Source organism: Protopterus annectens, chromosome 12.part0 (assembly GCF_019279795.1).
Source record: "Protopterus annectens isolate FY-2018-M chromosome 12.part0, PAN1.0, whole genome shotgun sequence".
Lineage (NCBI taxonomy): Eukaryota > Metazoa > Chordata > Ceratodontiformes > Protopteridae > Protopterus > Protopterus annectens.
The window spans coordinates 1348873073-1348890177 of record NC_056746.1 but is presented as its reverse complement, the minus strand read 5'-3'; the positions used below and the strand labels follow the sequence as shown (position 1 = coordinate 1348890177).

Below are 17105 nucleotides of genomic sequence, written 5' to 3'. Positions count from 1 at the left end.
CCCAGGCTGAATCCTACCATGAACACCAAGAAGAGCTAAACCCAAACATAAAACTACTGTTCAATCTCAGCCTTACTACAGGATATGTACCCAAAGAGTGGTGTACAGCAACAGTGGTCCCTCTCCACAAAGGTGGTGCCTCAACGGATCCTGGAAACTATCACCCCATAAGCCTGACTAGCTTGGTCTGCAAAGCTATGGAAAGGATCATCATGGACCTCATAAATAAAGATATTGGGGACCTACAGACACTGGATCCTACCCAGTTCGGCTTTGTTAAAGGCAGATCCTGCCTCTTAAACCTGGTCGATTTCTTTGAAACAGTCACCAAGGCCATTGACGAGGGGAAGGCAGTCCACACAGCCTACCTGGACCTCGCAAAAGCCTTCGATACAATACCCCACTCGGGCATTATAGATAAGCTCACCAGCTTAAATATAAACCCCTATGTCACTAGATGGGTTGCAAACTGGCTCAAGGACAGAACCCACATGGTTAGAATTGCTGGAGCCATGTCAGACTCCAAACCAGTTACAAGTGGCGTCCCACAAGGCTCAGTCCTGGGACCTCTTGTTCGGTATATATTTCTCAGAGGTACAGGCCAACATGGAACGACTGTGGCTGACCAAGTTCGCAGATGACTGCAAACTAGGTGCCATAATCGACTCTGCAGCCGACACAAGCATCCTACAAAAGAGCCTTATAGAACCAGACAACTGGTGCCAGAGCCATGGCCTCAAGCTAAACGCCAAAAAGTGTATAGTCATCCCCTTTGGCAAAAACAAAGTGCCCACAAATTACCACATAGGTGGTAATCCATTACGTATGGAAGTAATTAGGGACCCAAGTTCATAGCAATCTCTCATTTGAAAACCACGTGGCCAAAGTGGTTAGAAAAACATTTTATATAGCCCACCTAATCATGAAGGGATTCACATCTAGATCAGGGGAGGTCATCGTGCCTCTTTACTCATTCCTCATCCGGCCCATAATTGAGTACAATGCCCCTTTTGGGATGTACCTTACCAGACACCTGCAGCAACTGGAAAGACCCCAAAAGTACCTCACCAAGAGGATCGAAGGGCTCAAACAGATGCCATATGCTACCTGGTTAAATAAACTCCGGCTCTACTCAGTGGCATACCGCCTGCTCAGAGGCGATCTGTGCGTGACGTATAAAGCCATGTCCAACCCGGAATTAATGGACATGCTGCACCTCAGAAAATCCAAATCCCATTGAGCTACGTGCTCGAGAGACTTGAACCTCAGCACTGAAATAAATAGGACATGCTGGAGGGACAGATTCATAACCCAGAGGCTCCCTTCACTCTGGAATAAAATCCCAATCCAGGTTAGGCAGAGTCCCTCATTGACTCTCTTCAAGAGGAATCTTGATGAGTGGATGGGAGATCGTAGGTTTACCCCGGGTATCACTTCTGTGTCACTGTTAGACAGAGGCACAGTATACTAACCTCGAAAAAGGGCATAGCAAAATTCATTTAAAATGGGTGGCGAAAGCCAAACATACTCTGGCTAGGCTTATAAATACCCTAGGGCAGATAGCCTGGTATGAACCTATAAGGTTTTTACTCTAGACTTTTCCTGGTACCCAGAAAAGACAGCTCCTGTCATCCTGTCCTGGACCTTTCAATTCTAAACACCTTTTTGGTAATCCCAAAATTCAAAATGCTAACAAACAGCTGCTTCCTATGCAAGGCAAAGATGCCTGGTTGGCAACCTTAGACTTAAAGGAAGCTTACCTGCACATTCCAATAAGGGAATCTTGCAGGAAATACCTATGCTTCAGGGCAGGCTCCATGCACTATCAGTTCTCTGCACTTCCCTTTGGCTTATCTACTGCGCCCAGGGTATTCTCAAAGTGTCTAGCTCCAGCCATTGCATTTTGCAGGCAGAGAAATATTCAAATATACCCATACTTGGATGATTGTCTGATTCAGGCAGAAAGCCAGAAATTGCTATTAAAACATCTGGCATTCGTAATGAAACTTCTAAACTCACTGGGATACACCATAAACGAAAAGAAATCTCACCTAGTACCCTGTCAACAAATTGTATTCCTGGGAGCAAGCTTGAACACAACATCCCAGATGGCTTTCCTCACTCCAGAGAAACAAGTTTATTTGACAACCTACTTCAAACTACTGGCCACAAAGACCCAGCTATCTGCAAGGAAAATTTTGCAAGCCCTGGGGTTCATGGCCTCTTGCATTCTACTAATTCCATATGCAAGACTGCATATGAGGAAACTACAATGGTATCTAAAAAGCCTATGGTGTCAACATTCTCAGGACCTGGAATCAATTATTCCTATCATTCCTTGTATAAAGACAGAGTTCCTTTGGTGGGCTCCTTTTCACTCTACCCCCTGGCGCTCAAACCCGAACAACAGATGCATCAGACTATGCATGGGGGGCTCACTTGGCAGGGCGGTGCATTCAGGGCAAATGGAACCCGAGACAGATGCACCTGCATATCAACCAAAAAGAAATGTTAGCTGTACAGAATTCCCTGACAGCCTTCAAGAACCACATTCTTCCAGGACAATTATTGGTAAAGACAGACAACACCCCAGTTATGTGGTACATAAACAAGCAGGGGGAAACCCACTCGTACCCTGTCTGCAGACTAGCCATGGCTCTGTGGAACAGTGTTGAGCTACCAAGTGCACCTACAAGCTCAATTCCTGCCAGACAAGCTAAATTCACTGGCAGACTAAGCAGAAATCTCATGGACCCACACGAATGGAAACTGGAACCAAAAATATTCAACCTCTTGAGGAACAAATGGGGGACTCCAGAGATAGACCTGTTTGCCTCCCCTCAGAACTACCAATTGGACAAATTCTGCACAAGGACTTCCCACAGTCAAGCTTGGAAAGTGGATGCCCTGTCCTTTACCTGGGAAAGCCTCTCAGTTTATGCCTTTCCCCCTCTGCCTCTCCTCTTGAAAGTTCTACTAAAGATCAAACAGGACAAACCAAGGACAATACTAATTGCACCAGACTGGCCATGCCAGTACTGGGTTCCCCCCTCTTGCGCAGTATGACACTGCTGGAACCATGGCACCTCCCTGCTGTCCCAGCAGGTGGGCCAGTTTCTGCACCCTCAGCTTCAAACCCTGAACCTTGCAGCCTGGCTAATTCCTTGACCTCGCCAATAGCATCCCTCAGTAAGCAGGTGCTAAACATCATTCTGAAGACCAGGAGGCCTAGTACTAGAAAATCCTATGCTGAAAAGTGGAAAATATACTGTTCCTGGAGCCAAACTCAAGGGATGGGCACAACGGTGCCCAGCTTACCTCATATTCTTCAGTACTTAACAGAAATGCTCCAAAAGGGTCTATCCTTCTCATCAATTAAAATTCATGCCTCTGCCATTTCAGCACATTATAATACTGAACCACCTCTCTTCTCTCACCCCCTGCTGAAGCAATTCCTCAGAGTGGCCAAAAATTTAAGACCTCCTAGGAGAGCCCCTACTCCAGCCTGGGACCTTTTTTACTTTGTATTGGGAAAGATCACTCTCCCTCCTTTTGAGCCAGCTGCTACTGCAGAGTTGAAATTCCTTTCTTGGAAAACAGCCTTCCTTCTAGCCATCACTTCAGCAAGAAAAGCGTCTGAATAACAGGCCATCATGGCAGTGGAGCCCTTCATTATCTTCCATGCAGACAGGGTTTCCCTCAGGACCAATCCTTCCTTTATGCCCAAGGTGGTGTCTAGTGTGGCCCTAAATCAGTCCATTCAGTTGCCTACCTTTTTCCCGAATTCACAAAACAGAAGAGAACGAATACTGTACTCTTTGGACGTACATAGACAACTTAGATTTTATTTGGACAAGACTAAGCCTCTCAGAAAATCTGAACAGCTGCTAGTTGGCTTTGCTGCAGGGGCAGAGGGGAAAGGCCATTTCAAAGCAAACCATTTCTAAATGGATACCCCTATGCATTCATTTCTGCTATAAGCACCATGGAAAACCTACCCCACAGGGGATAAGATCACATTCCACCAGGGCTGCATCTACCTCTACAGCCTTTCTCAGAGGAGTCCCTACCAGGGACTTCTAGAAGTTGCTACCTGGAGCTCTGTACATACCTTCACCAAGCATTACTACATGCCTATTTTTTTTCTAAATCCAGAGCTGGTTTTGCCACTGCAGTCTTGCAGGGCTTAATAGCTGGCCCTAATGCTCTCTAACTTCCTCCTCCCTTCCTTAGCTTTGGGAATCAACCCAAATGTGATGACTGCAGCAGTGAAACACGAAGAACATAGTACAGGTGTGTACACTTACCATAAATGTAGATGTTAGAGTGCATTCACTGGTGCAGTCCTGGTTACCCTTCTTTCAGCCCACTGACTTCTCTTGGCTCTACCTTTCCTTCTTGTTTTAAGCTTTCTGGTGTATTTGCTTTTTGATGGAGGTGTAACGTAACATATAATTGCTTCCCATTGTGGGGGCACCTGACATCTGGGGCAAGAAAAACTGATGTAATGGCGTCGGCTGCATGTTTTATACCCCTGATGACCTGATGTCATGGAAGAAGAGACAGCATCTGACACAGGAATCCAAGACTCTGGTATTCAGGCCGGCTGAGAGCTACCTGCAGGCAGATAACCCAAATGTAATGACTGCAACAGTGAATACACTTGAACATCTACATTTATGGTAAGTGTACACAACTGTACTTTATGAGGTACTAAAAGTAGAAACAGAATGCAGACAGAAAGAATGGTGTCCCTCAAGGCTCAGTGCTGGAAGCTTTCTATTTTTGTATTTACTTCTCAGGTCACCAAATAGAGTTCTGACTAACAAAGTTTGCAGGTGACTGTAATCTGGGGGTTATTGTTAAGTAATCCTATGACACGCAAACCCTGCAGAATGAACTCTCTCTGGAAATATTTGGTATACTAAAAATGGGTACAATTAAATGCTAAAAATGTGATCATCGCCTTTGGTAGACATTCCCTCCCCTCATCATACACTACAAAATGAAAGTGTTCAGGGATCTAGGTACTTGGGTTGAAAAGCTCCCTCTGTTTTGGTCATCATGTGACAATGGTCATCAGCTAATTGCCAGCATGATATCATCAAGCTATAAAGAGGTAACCACTCCTTATACTCGGCACTGCTCGGGCCAGTTATCAAGAATAATGCCCCTTTAGGATGTATGTCATTACACATATCAAGCAATTCGAATGACTTCAGAGTTTCGTAACCAAAAAAAAAAAAAATCAAAGACCTAACTCCCTGGAAATACCAAGGGATGCTAGACCCTGTATCCCTTTATTTAGTGTCTTACAGAATTTTGTGGGGTGATATCTGTCTTGGTTACCATGCTATTGGAGATCAGATTGTGCTGGACCTTCTGTTTTCAAGCAAGTCCAATAGCTCCACCAGTATTGGAACCAGGAACCTAAATCTTCCTCAACAGATAAATAAAACAAATTGGTGGGACAGGTTTATAACCCATTTCCATTAAACATACACTAAACAACTGGCTGGGTATCCAGAAATTTACTACAGGACTGACAGCTATGGCTCTCCTGGAGAAAAGAGGTGCTGCCTGAGAGAGGGTACTGGCAAGGTGTAAATGGTCATAAGACTCAGTGTTGCTGGAATGTGTTTGAACATGTCCATGCGGTGTAAATGGTCATAAGACTCAGTGTTGCTGGAATGTGTTTGAACATGTCCATGCGGTGTAAATGGTCATAAGACTCTGTGGTGCTGGAATGTGTTTGATGTCCATGCAGTGTAAATGGTCATAAGACTCTGTGGTGCTGGAATGTGTTTGAACATGTCCATGTGGTATAAATGGTCATAAGACTCTGTGGTGCTGGAATGTGTTTGAACATGTCCATGCGGTGTAAATGGTCATAAGACTCAGTGTTGCTGGAATGTGTTTGAACATGTCCATGCGGTGTAAATGGTCATAAGACTCAGTGTTGCTGGAATGTGTTTGATGTCCATGCAGTGTAAATGGTCATAAGACTCTGTGGTGCTGGAATGTGTTTGAACATGTCCATGCGGTGTAAATGGTCATAAGACTCTGTGTTGCTGGAATGTGTTTGAACATGTCCATGCGGTGTAAATGGTCATAAGACTCTGTGTTGCTGGAATGTGTTTGAACATGTCCATGCGGTGTAAATGGTCATAAGACTTAGTGTTGCTGGAATGTGTTTGAACATGTCCATGCGGTGTAAATGGTCATAAGACTCAGTGTTGCTGGAATGTGTTTGATGTCCATGCGGTGTAAATGGTCATAAGACTCAGTGTTGCTGGAATGTGTTTGATGTCCATGCAGTGTAAATGGTCATAAGACTCAGTGTTGCTGGAATGTGTTTGATGTCCATGCAGTGTAAATGGTCATAAGACTCTGTGGTGCTGGAATGTGTTTGATGTCCATGCGGTGTAAATGGTCATAAGACTCTGTGCTGCTGGAATGTGTTTGATGTCCATGCGGTGTAAATGGTCATAAGACTCTGTGCTGCTGGAATGTGTTTGATGTCCATGCGGTGTAAATGGTCATAAGACTCAGTGTTGCTGGAATGTGTTTGATGTCCATGCGGTGTAAATGGTCATAAGACTCTGTGGTGCTGGAATGTGTTTGATGTCCATGCGGTGTAAATGGTCATAAGACTCAGCGTTGCTGGAATGTGTTTGATGTCCATGCGGTGTAAATGGTCATAAGACTCAGTGGTGCTGGAATGTGTTTGATGTCCATGCGGTGTAAATGGTCATAAGACTCTGTGGTGCTGGAATGTGTTTGATGTCCATGCGGTGTAAATGGTCATAAGACTCTGTGCTGCTGGAATGTGTTTGATGTCCATGCGGTGTAAATGGTCATAAGACTCTGTGGTGCTGGAATGTGTTTGATGTCCATGCGGTGTAAATGGTCATAAGACTCTGTGGTGCTGGAATGTGTTTGATGTCCATGCGGTGTAAATGGTCATAAGACTCTGTGGTGCTGGAATGTGTTTGATGTCCATGCGGTGTAAATGGTCATAAGACTCTGTGCTGCTGGAATGTGTTTGATGTCCATGCGGTGTAAATGGTCATAAGACTCTGTGCTGCTGGAATGTGTTTGATGTCCATGCGGTGTAAATGGTCATAAGACTCTGTGCTGCTGGAATGTGTTTGATGTCCATGCTGCATTTCGTTTCATGCCTTTGCATATGATCATTGAGATGATGAGTGACGATGGCCTTGAACTGCCTGCATATTTTATGGGATTTCAAATCATAATTTGCCACAGGCAGAAAAAACAAAACTGCGTGTGTCTTGCTGTGCTGTCCTGACAACGTCCGTATGACCTAAACACTTGCAGTGAAGATATCCTCATGGAAGAGGTACTGCAGTAAAACAGCCTGATAACCTAATGAAAAAAATAAATTATTAAAAAGATCTGGGAAGACATCTGTGTGTTTGCTTTCATTAGTGACAGCAATGAAGTATTGCATAAAATGTCATAAGTTCATAGGTGTGTACTAGGCTAATGGCCCTGGAGTCTTTACAAGCCTAGCCCATAGAAGTACCCTGGCATTGTGCCGCCCGATGTTAGTTTCCGGTGCCTTTATCAAGTAGAGCCACTGGAGTAATCCCCGGGGTGAACTTTCTATTACTCATCAAGATTTCTCTTGAAGAGGGACAGCAAGGTGCTCTGCTTGACATGTATGGGAAGTCTATTCCACAGCATGGGCAGTCTCTGGATGAGGAATCTGTCCTTCCAGCATGTTCTGTTGATTGTGGTAATGAGGTTGAGGTCTCTGGAGCGGAGGGGATTGGGATTTCTTTAGATGTAGCATTTCTAACAGAGCTAGGTCAGAAATGGCTTTGTAAGTCAAGCAGAGATCGCCTCTAAGTAGGCGATATGAGACTAATAATAGCTGGAGTTTCTTGAGTCTGTCCGTGTAGGACATGTGTTTAATGCCTAGGATCCTCTTCATGAGGTACTTCTGTGGCCTCTCCACCTGTTGCAGGTGTCTACTGAGGTACATGCCAAATGGGGCATTATACTCTGGTCTAATGAGGGAAGAGTAGAGAGAGATGATTACCTTTCTTCCTGGATGCAAAACCCTTTGTAATGAAATGTGCCACATACAAGGACTTTCTGACCACAGTGGCAATGTGGTGGTTGAAGGAGAGGTTGCTGTCAACCTGCGTCCCCAGATCTCTTATAATGCCTTCAGTATTCAGTGGGCTCCCATCGTTGTGGTAATTAGTGGGAACTGAGTTTTAACCAAAGGGGATGACTACGCATTTTGTGGTGTTAAGCTTAAGGCCATGGTTTTGACACCAGTCATTGGTCTCAGTGAGGCCTTTCTGTAGGATGTCTGCATCATTTGGGGAGTTAATAATGGCTCCCAGCTTGCAGTTGTCTGCAAACTTGGTCAGCCAGAGTCCCTTTGTGTTGGTCTGAACTTTTGGGAAATTGATGCCGAACAGGAGAGAACCCTCACTAGACCTTTACATCAAACAGACCCATGACAATGGTTTGGTCTCATAAGGAGATGTAGGTGCCACAGGAACATTTCTTTGATAAATGTTTTCTGGGTGAGCTTTGTTTTGTAATAGGAGATTTTAATCAAACAAGGGCCTATTTTTTGAAAGTTGGTTTTTAATACAGGAAAGTTTGGTCATCATGCCTGTATTTCTTGCCTAAGTGTTTGTTAGAACAAAATGTATGCATGTTTCTCCTTCCTGCCTACCCTAAAACAAGTGCTGTTTTTAGTACTTACTGCCCTCATGTGCAACTACCTTCATATTATACCTCCTTTGTCACCCAGGTGGGACTTTCTCAGTGACAGAGTGTATCATTCCAGAGAAAGGTAGTGTCTGCTGACATCCTAGTTCCCACCCTCCAAAAAGTAAAAGCTCATCAGATTGTTTTGCCATTATACAAGCTATGAATATGGAAGAACAAGAATGTCTAGTCAATGGAAAGGCTAATTTGTCTGTTACAGAATTCAGCAGACTATATCAGTATTACCCACCACCTCTCAAATGTTATGAGGCATAGTGCTATGATGCCCATAGATTTAGCCTTGTGCCTCCTAGATTTACTGCTTTTCATCATAAAGATGTACATTTTTAGGCTGTCTATATTGTTAAACAATTGAAATAAGCCTAGATAAAAGATTGCTCATCACTAACTACATTGGTCTAATATACGAAGATTCTCTACTCCAAAAAACAAAAAGTATTCCTCATTTCTGCCCTCTGCTATGATTTGCAAAGGACAGTGCTATTATGTTCAATGCTCACAGATTGAGAGTTATGATATCCACTTTAGATCCTTTACTAACAGGTATATTTATGGATATGAAGAATTACTGTATCAAAAATTGACAGACCATTCACTTTAGCAGAAATAAAAGTTAAAAAAAAAATAATAAATAAGGAACCAGGCTTAAATGGTCTTATACCAGTACTATATAAAATACTACTGGATGATGCAGTTAAAATATTAAATAAGGTCTATAGAAAAATAAAAATAAATGCCAGTGTCCCCCATCATGGAAATATTCCCTTATATCACCTATTTTAAGACAAGATAAGGATCACTGTAAAGTGCTTATCATACAGATCCATTTCACTTTTAAATGTGAACTATAAAATGTTCACATCCATTTTAGCTAAAAGAATTAATCTACTTATACCTAAACTAATTAACAATGAGCAAACTGGTTTTATTTTAAATAGACAAATACATATACTAAGAATACATACATCAATAAGTAGACTATGCAAATAAAAAATAACTTTCTATCATTAGTCTTGATTTAGATAAGGATTTTGACTCCGTTAATTGGTTGTGTCTGTTTAAAACAGTGTTTAATGTCTCACCTGAGCTAATTGCTTTAATTCCTAAGTTATACAATAACTCTTGTGGTTATGTTAAAATAGGGTCTTTTCTTTCCAATTCATTTAAATTACAAAAAGGCATAAGATAAGGCTGTCCATTATCTCCTTTATTTTTTGAATTAGCCATAAAACCCTCTGATAATAGAATTAGATCCAATAAGAACATCAATGCTATCAAAATATAAAAAGATTTTGAACTAAAGATTCAGCTCTTTACTGATGGTATTTTACTAACAGTAGGAAATAGACAATTCATTAGAACATATAATTCTTTCTGTGAGTCAGTTTGAAGAAGTCTCAAACTTAAGATTTAATCATAATAAAACAAGTACATTATTAATTAATAAAAAAATGAAGTAAATCATACAAAAAATATCCTGACTTCAATTGGAATAGCAGTCAAATGCCTTTGTATAACCATTGTGTCTAATAGTAAAGAAATGATAAAACTTTCAACGAGTTGTTGATAAAACATTGTTTAGTCACAAATTGAAACAAATTCTTCTTTGCCGTAGAAGAAAATTGAATGCTCGTTAAGATGGTAATTGCCCATAAAATATTGTTTGCCTTACAATCTTTTGTACTATCTCCACCAAACAAATTGATGAAGATAAATAATAATCTACTTAAATTTGTTGGCAACCTAATAAACCAAGAGATGTGAAGTTGTTCAATCTCACCATTCATTCTTCACTGTTGGGTTCGGAGCCGATCCTCGGCTCCAACACGCCCGACTAGCAAGCTCAGAGTTCTCCAATAGCTCGAGACCCAACCCCTTATCCCACTGCTGGAATTACCTCAGATCTAGTTTGCTGCAGCACGAATCTCTTGGTTTCCAGCGTTGCTCGAGACTTTATTGGGAGTTTTCAACTTTCAGTAAGTTATATTTTTCAATTTTTATATATCTTTGATCTATTTCTAATAATAGATATTACTAGCTAGTAGATTGTTGTTTTCTGTGTTCAATCCCCTTTCCTCAGTAAAATCTTTATTTGCCTTAGGCCCTTTGGCCTTAGGATCTCTTTCTATAGTTGTTAGTCAGCGTTCCCTGTTCGGGACTCTTGTTATTGGATTACTTAATCCTGTTTATATTGATATTGTTGTTAGTGTGTTCCATTTAGTGGAAATTGTAAAATGTCTGAAGACAAAGATAAACATCCAAAGTCAGGTTTTAAAAAAAATGCCCAGACTGCGGACAGAAGATGTCCATCACGGATGCCCATGTGCAGTGTGTTTACTGTTTGGGTGAGGTGCACCTGCAAGAGTCATGCATTATCTGTCACTCCTTTTCCACCAGAGTGCTAGCAGAAAGGAAGAGGAAGTTAATTGATAGGGGTATTATCAAACACCCTTTTTCTGAGGCATTGTCTGACCAGGATGGGACCAGCAAATCATCCAATTCTTCCTCTGAATCTAGGTCTAAAAAAGGAAAAAGGTCAAAGTGTGGTGACTTCGGCTCCACTGCCTTAGGAGCCGACAGTCTGTTCTTTTCAGAATCGAGACACTGCTCTGGAACCAGTTGCCGAAAAACCTTTATCCATATTGCTCCAGTCGGCTCCATCTGTTCACTCTTTCAGGTCCTCAGTCAGCCTTTCTGATCTGGATATGGACCAGCTGGTTCAGAAACTCTTAAAGGCACCAGGCCTAGCTAAATTGCCGTCGGCTCAGACACAACCTTCTGAGCCGAAGACCACTACTCTTGAATTGTCTGCTCCTCCTCGAAGCCATACCGGACCTTCGGAGCCGGGGGAGGCCGACTTGATTGTGGATTCCTTGGAGCCGACACCTGCTCTAGTGTTGTCGGCTCCATTTGCTTGGATGTTCTCGGCACCGACTGGGGACTTTAGGAGCCAACACTCTCCGGTCGGGTCCGGGGAGGATAGCCACACCGACTTGTTGGCGCCGACTCTTCCTCTCAGGGCCTCTGTTCAGGTGAGCTTGGCTCCTACCTCTGGCTCGGTGCCCACGGCTTTGGTGCGGGAGGAGATCATATCTTTGCCGGATCTGTTGACGACTCCTCATCGGAGCCGAGGTGCATTCAAAGCCATGAGGTGAGTGTTGTCGCCTAAGACTTCCTCATCTCAAGGTCTGGCCTCTTCTTCCCCTAAAGTGCCTGTGTCAGTTTCTGTCTCCTCCGGTCATCCCAAGCGTAGAGACCCTGAGCCTCAGGTAGCCTCACAGGGCACTCCCTGCTCTTCTGAGACCTCTCCAGAAGTCCCCCCGAAGAGGTTCCCAGGAAGAAATTATGCAAGAGGATGCATTTGAACCCCCCCCAGGAGTGTCTTGCATCGGACACCGACTTGGATGAATCAGAAGGGTCCCCTAGATCCCCCTCTGAGGACATCTTCTTTGTGGAGATTCTTGAAATTCTTAGGCAGAGAGGTGATTGGCAGTCCAAGAGCCCTACTGAGGACAAGTCAGTTATCCTGAAAGCGTTTGGGTCTCAACCTTCCACCTCTTGGGTATCTCCTCTCTATGATGAGCTTATGGATCTGGTCTCATGTAGGGCATGGGAGTCACCAGAATCTATTGAACCAGTTCCTAGGAGGCCTAATAAGTTTATTTCTGCCCCCGTGGATAAGTCCTTTTTGACTAAGGGAGTCCCTGTTGATGCCATGGTGGTGGTGGCAGCCACCAAAAAGGAAATGTCTGAGCCTTCCTCGTCTATCCATCCTCCTAACAGAGAATCTAGGATCATGGATAGATATGGGAAACGCATGTTCAGTTCAGCGAATTTCTCACTCAGATCACTGAACTACTTCATGCATTTTACCAGACTGCAGAGAGATCTCCTTAAGGAGTTGGGAGATGCTTTTCAAGGTGCTGTAGCTACGAGTGTATCCGACAAGATTACCACTCAGCTCTCTACCCTCAATTCGAAAGTCAACTCGTCTATGCGTCTCGTATCTTACGCAGTTGATGGTTCGAGTAGATCCGCAGGTACAGGAATCGCTCTTCGTAGGCATGCCTGGATGCAACTCTATTCCTTTGTGGAACCCTTCAAGTCTTCCTTTACTAATACCCCATTTGACGGCTCATCTTTGTTTGGGCCAAAGGTGAAGGAGACTTTGACCAGGTGTGAGCAAGATGGAAAGAGTCTTTCTGCTGAGTCCGTTTTTCCACCCCCACTCAACCCTTTCATAAAGGTCAGAGGGGAGGAAAGATGTGGTTCCAGAAAGCCCAACGAGCCTTTCAAGCCACACATGGAGAGCCCCCCTCCAGAGGCAGAGGAAGGGGTTTCAATGGAAGACGCCGTCCTCGTGGCAGAGGGGGTCCGCAACACCAGGGTGACAGAGATAATTTCTCTGGTCAGTCCTACCAGCGCTGCAGGGAGGCCCGGCTGTCCTAATCTGGAGGCAGTCGGGGGTCACTTATCATTGTACCCAAAAGCCTGGCTAAATATAACAAATGACAGTTGGGTACAAAGTATCATTTCCAGAGGGTATTTCATACCATTCTCCACTCAGCCCCTTCCCGTCACAAAAATCCCGACGTTCCACCCAGTCACATGGGACAAGCAGCAACAAACAGTAACCACAGTACAAGGACAAAATGATTGACTTTAACAATTGGCTAAGCTTCTGGTGTCATTCTAAGGGAATCCAGTATCTGTCTGCCTGGGATGACATGATCGACAGACCACGCTGCTTTGCCAGAGATGGCCTGCACCTTTCGCCCTTGGGATTCCGGATACTGGCAAAGGCTCTTGCCACCCCTATAGTGCCTTTTTTAGGCAAGGTTCAAATGACAAATTCACCACCGTAACAGGTACAAGCAAGCAAAATCTGAGGGTAATGCTACTCAATGCTAAATGTCTAAACCTCAAAATGCACTCACTCGAGGCACTCCTTAAAATGGAGAACATTGACATCTGTGCAGTGACAGAGACCTGGTTCAAAGCTCCAGAGAGCACCCCTGCATTACCAGGCTATAATTCAAACCACACCTTTCGGCCACCAAACCCGGACCGAAACACTGAAGGTGGAGGTGTGTCCATATTCATTAAGGATATCCACACCTCCAAGCTAGTTGCTCAGCATAATGCATCCGAGATTATTCAAGTTCAACTAACTCTGGGCAAAACCACAATCCAGATTGTAGCTTGCTACAGACCCCTCACCATGCCCCAGGATTCCCACTCCTCTTTTCTTGATGCACTGGAAAATATTAAGGTACAACCCAACACTAATAATGGGTGATTTCAACTACCCTACCATTAACTGGGAAAACTACTCCTGTACCAACTCTTTTGCTCAACGTTTTCTGGAAATCAATTCCAACGCTTTGGATCAACTTATCCACACCCCCACCAGGGGCAGCAATATCCTAGACCTGGTCATCACCAACATGGGTGACCGGTGTTTCACACCAGAGGTCAGCTTCCTCGTTGGTCAGATCTGACCACAAGCTAATCACCATAGACATCCACATCCCACTCCCACCCCCCATTAGGAAAACAGCCGTAAAAAATTTCTCCAAAGCCAACTTTACGCTTCTTAAGACAGAAGTGGCAAACTTCATGACACTCATGTAGATGGACAATAGAGGTACGACTGCTGAATACTACACAAATGCACTTTACACGAGTGCATGGATCATGCTATCCCTAACAGAACCAAGATGCTATCCTCCAAAAAAAGGAAGCCAATCTGGTGGTGGTCTGCCATAAACAAACTCTACAACAGAAGAAAGAAACTGTTGCAAAAAAGAGTAAAATCCCATGATTTGAGGAACTCCCTGGTCAGCCTCAGTAAGAAGCTGAGATCCCTCATAAAATCCTCCAAAGCTAGTTATGAAAACAAAATTGCCACTGATTCTGAAGCTGAGATCCCTCATAAAATCCTCCAAAGCTAGTTATGAAAACAAAATTGCCACTGATTCTAAAGACAATCACAAAGCATTCTATAGCTATGTCAAAAATCTCAATGGTAACACTCAGATCTGCTCTGAATTACAGCACAATGACACTAAATATACAGAACCAACTGATATTGCCAACATCCTGGCAGATAGGTTCAGTGCTAACTTTACCCCCCTCTCACCCCCTAAAGGGCCCATCTTTATACCAGAAGAATGCAAAGTTCCTGTAATCACGGCTGCACAGGTAAAAACTTCACTCTCCAAAGCCAAGAACACAGCATCCATGGGACCTGACAACATCCCAGGCCGCCTTCTACATGAACTACAGAATGAATTGGCACCCCACCAAAGCACCATGTTCAATCATAGCCTCACCTCAGGCTTTCTGCCCATTGAATGGCGCACCACGACAGTTATCCCACTCCACAAAGGGGGGGCCACAACAGACCCTGGGAACTACTGCCCCATTAGCCTGACGAGCCTCATCTGCAAAGCCATGGAACGTATCATCATGGAACTCATTAACAAAGACATTGGAGATCTCCAAACTCTGGAACCCACACAGTTTGGGTTTGTAAAAGGCAGATCATGTCTCCTAAACCTGATAGACTTCTTTGAAGTAGTCACCAAAGCCATAGATGAGGGTAAGGTGGTTCACACAGCCTATCTAGATCGAACTCTCGTCAAGACGTTCGACACCATCCCCCACTCTGGAATTGTAGATAAACTCACTAAACTAGGTATAAATCCCTATGTCACAAGATGGGTTGCCAAGTGGCTTACTGAAAGAACCTAAAAGACAATGGTGTCACTGCTCGATATATACAACAACTCTAAAACACACCAAACACTTTATTGCAAAGCTTTCGGGTCTACACCCTTCATCAGTACAAATCAACTAGAATCATTCAGTATTTAAATAGGAGATACAAGTAAGTCATATGTAAGGCATATTACATACATAAATCCATATACTCATATGCAGACATGCATACATATATATATATATATATATATATATATATATATATATATATATATATATATATATTTGTATAAAAATAAAAAATATAAAAATATACATATATACACACACATATACACATACATTACATACACACACCATATTACAAAACTAATTTACAGCTTCTCTCTTCGTCTTTTCATTAATACTGGTTTTAAACTAACAGCATTATTTAAACCAGGACTCATAGCCTGTAGTCTAATAATCCATTCAAATTCTTTAAGCTCCAACAGACTATTCATATCACCTTTCCTTATACTCATTTGTACTATATCTAGTACCCTGAATTTAAACTTATGCTGTTCGCCCTTATCCAAAATATGCTTACTCAACGCACTTGTTATTACTTTCCTTCTTGTATCTGATTTATGCTCTACAATCCTTTCCTTCAGCTTCCTGGTCGTCTTGCCTACATAGAATGATACACATGATGTACAAGTAGCCAAATAGACCACTTGTATTACATTACAAATTGTCAAAACCTTTGAAACATAAACTTCTCCAGTTATTGGGTGCTTAAACAAATCATCACCCTCATATAAATCATTACAGCAGGAACAATTATAACATTTTCTTGTTCCTACTGCGTACCCCACTTTTTCAGGTTTTAATTTAAATTCCTTATAACAAAGTTTTTGTTTTAATGTTTCCGAATTTCTGTAGGCATAGCCAAATGAATGGGCCAATTTTTCTCTATTATTTTACATACATTATTTGTATTTAGATTATACGTAGTGAGGTATCTAACTATTTTGCCATCCTTACGTACATCCCTTTCATTCTTCTCTAATCCCCCTCTTAAGATAGGTTTATATTTAACCCTTCTTTCTTTCAGCATCTCTTCATAAGCCACATCTACAATTCGTTTTGAATAGCCACTTTTCTGTAACTCTTGCAACATAATTCTAGCTTGCTCTATAAAACTATTGTTAACTGTATTTAATTTACTCATTCTTGTTAATTGTGCCTTCACTATTCCTTTAAAGGTATGTGGAGCATGCATACTATTCCTATTTATGTACCTCAAGGCATCCACTTCCTTCCTATACACCATTGACTCTAGTCTATTTCCATTCTTAAATAAATATACATCCAAATAATTTATATTCTGACCTGATGCCTCCATCTTAAATTTTAAAATTCAGTGGATGCATTCAAGTACTGTACATAATCTTCTAATTCCAACAGGGAACCATCCCATATCAAAAAACAATCATCTACAAATCTCTTGTAGAACAACACCTTCTCGTTCATTCCATTTTCCTTATTTAATATTACACTCTTCTCCCATTCATATAAAACCAAGTTCGCATATGTGTTAGCAACGGGAGTACCCATCGCTA

General features: G+C 42.6%; 1 protein-coding gene across 2 annotated transcripts in view; it reads right to left on the bottom strand.

Moving 5' to 3' along the window:
* Positions 1-17105, bottom strand: part of COL9A3 (collagen type IX alpha 3 chain) — a 727303-nt gene that overhangs the window by 186493 nt on the left and 523705 nt on the right. The window lies entirely within an intron of this gene.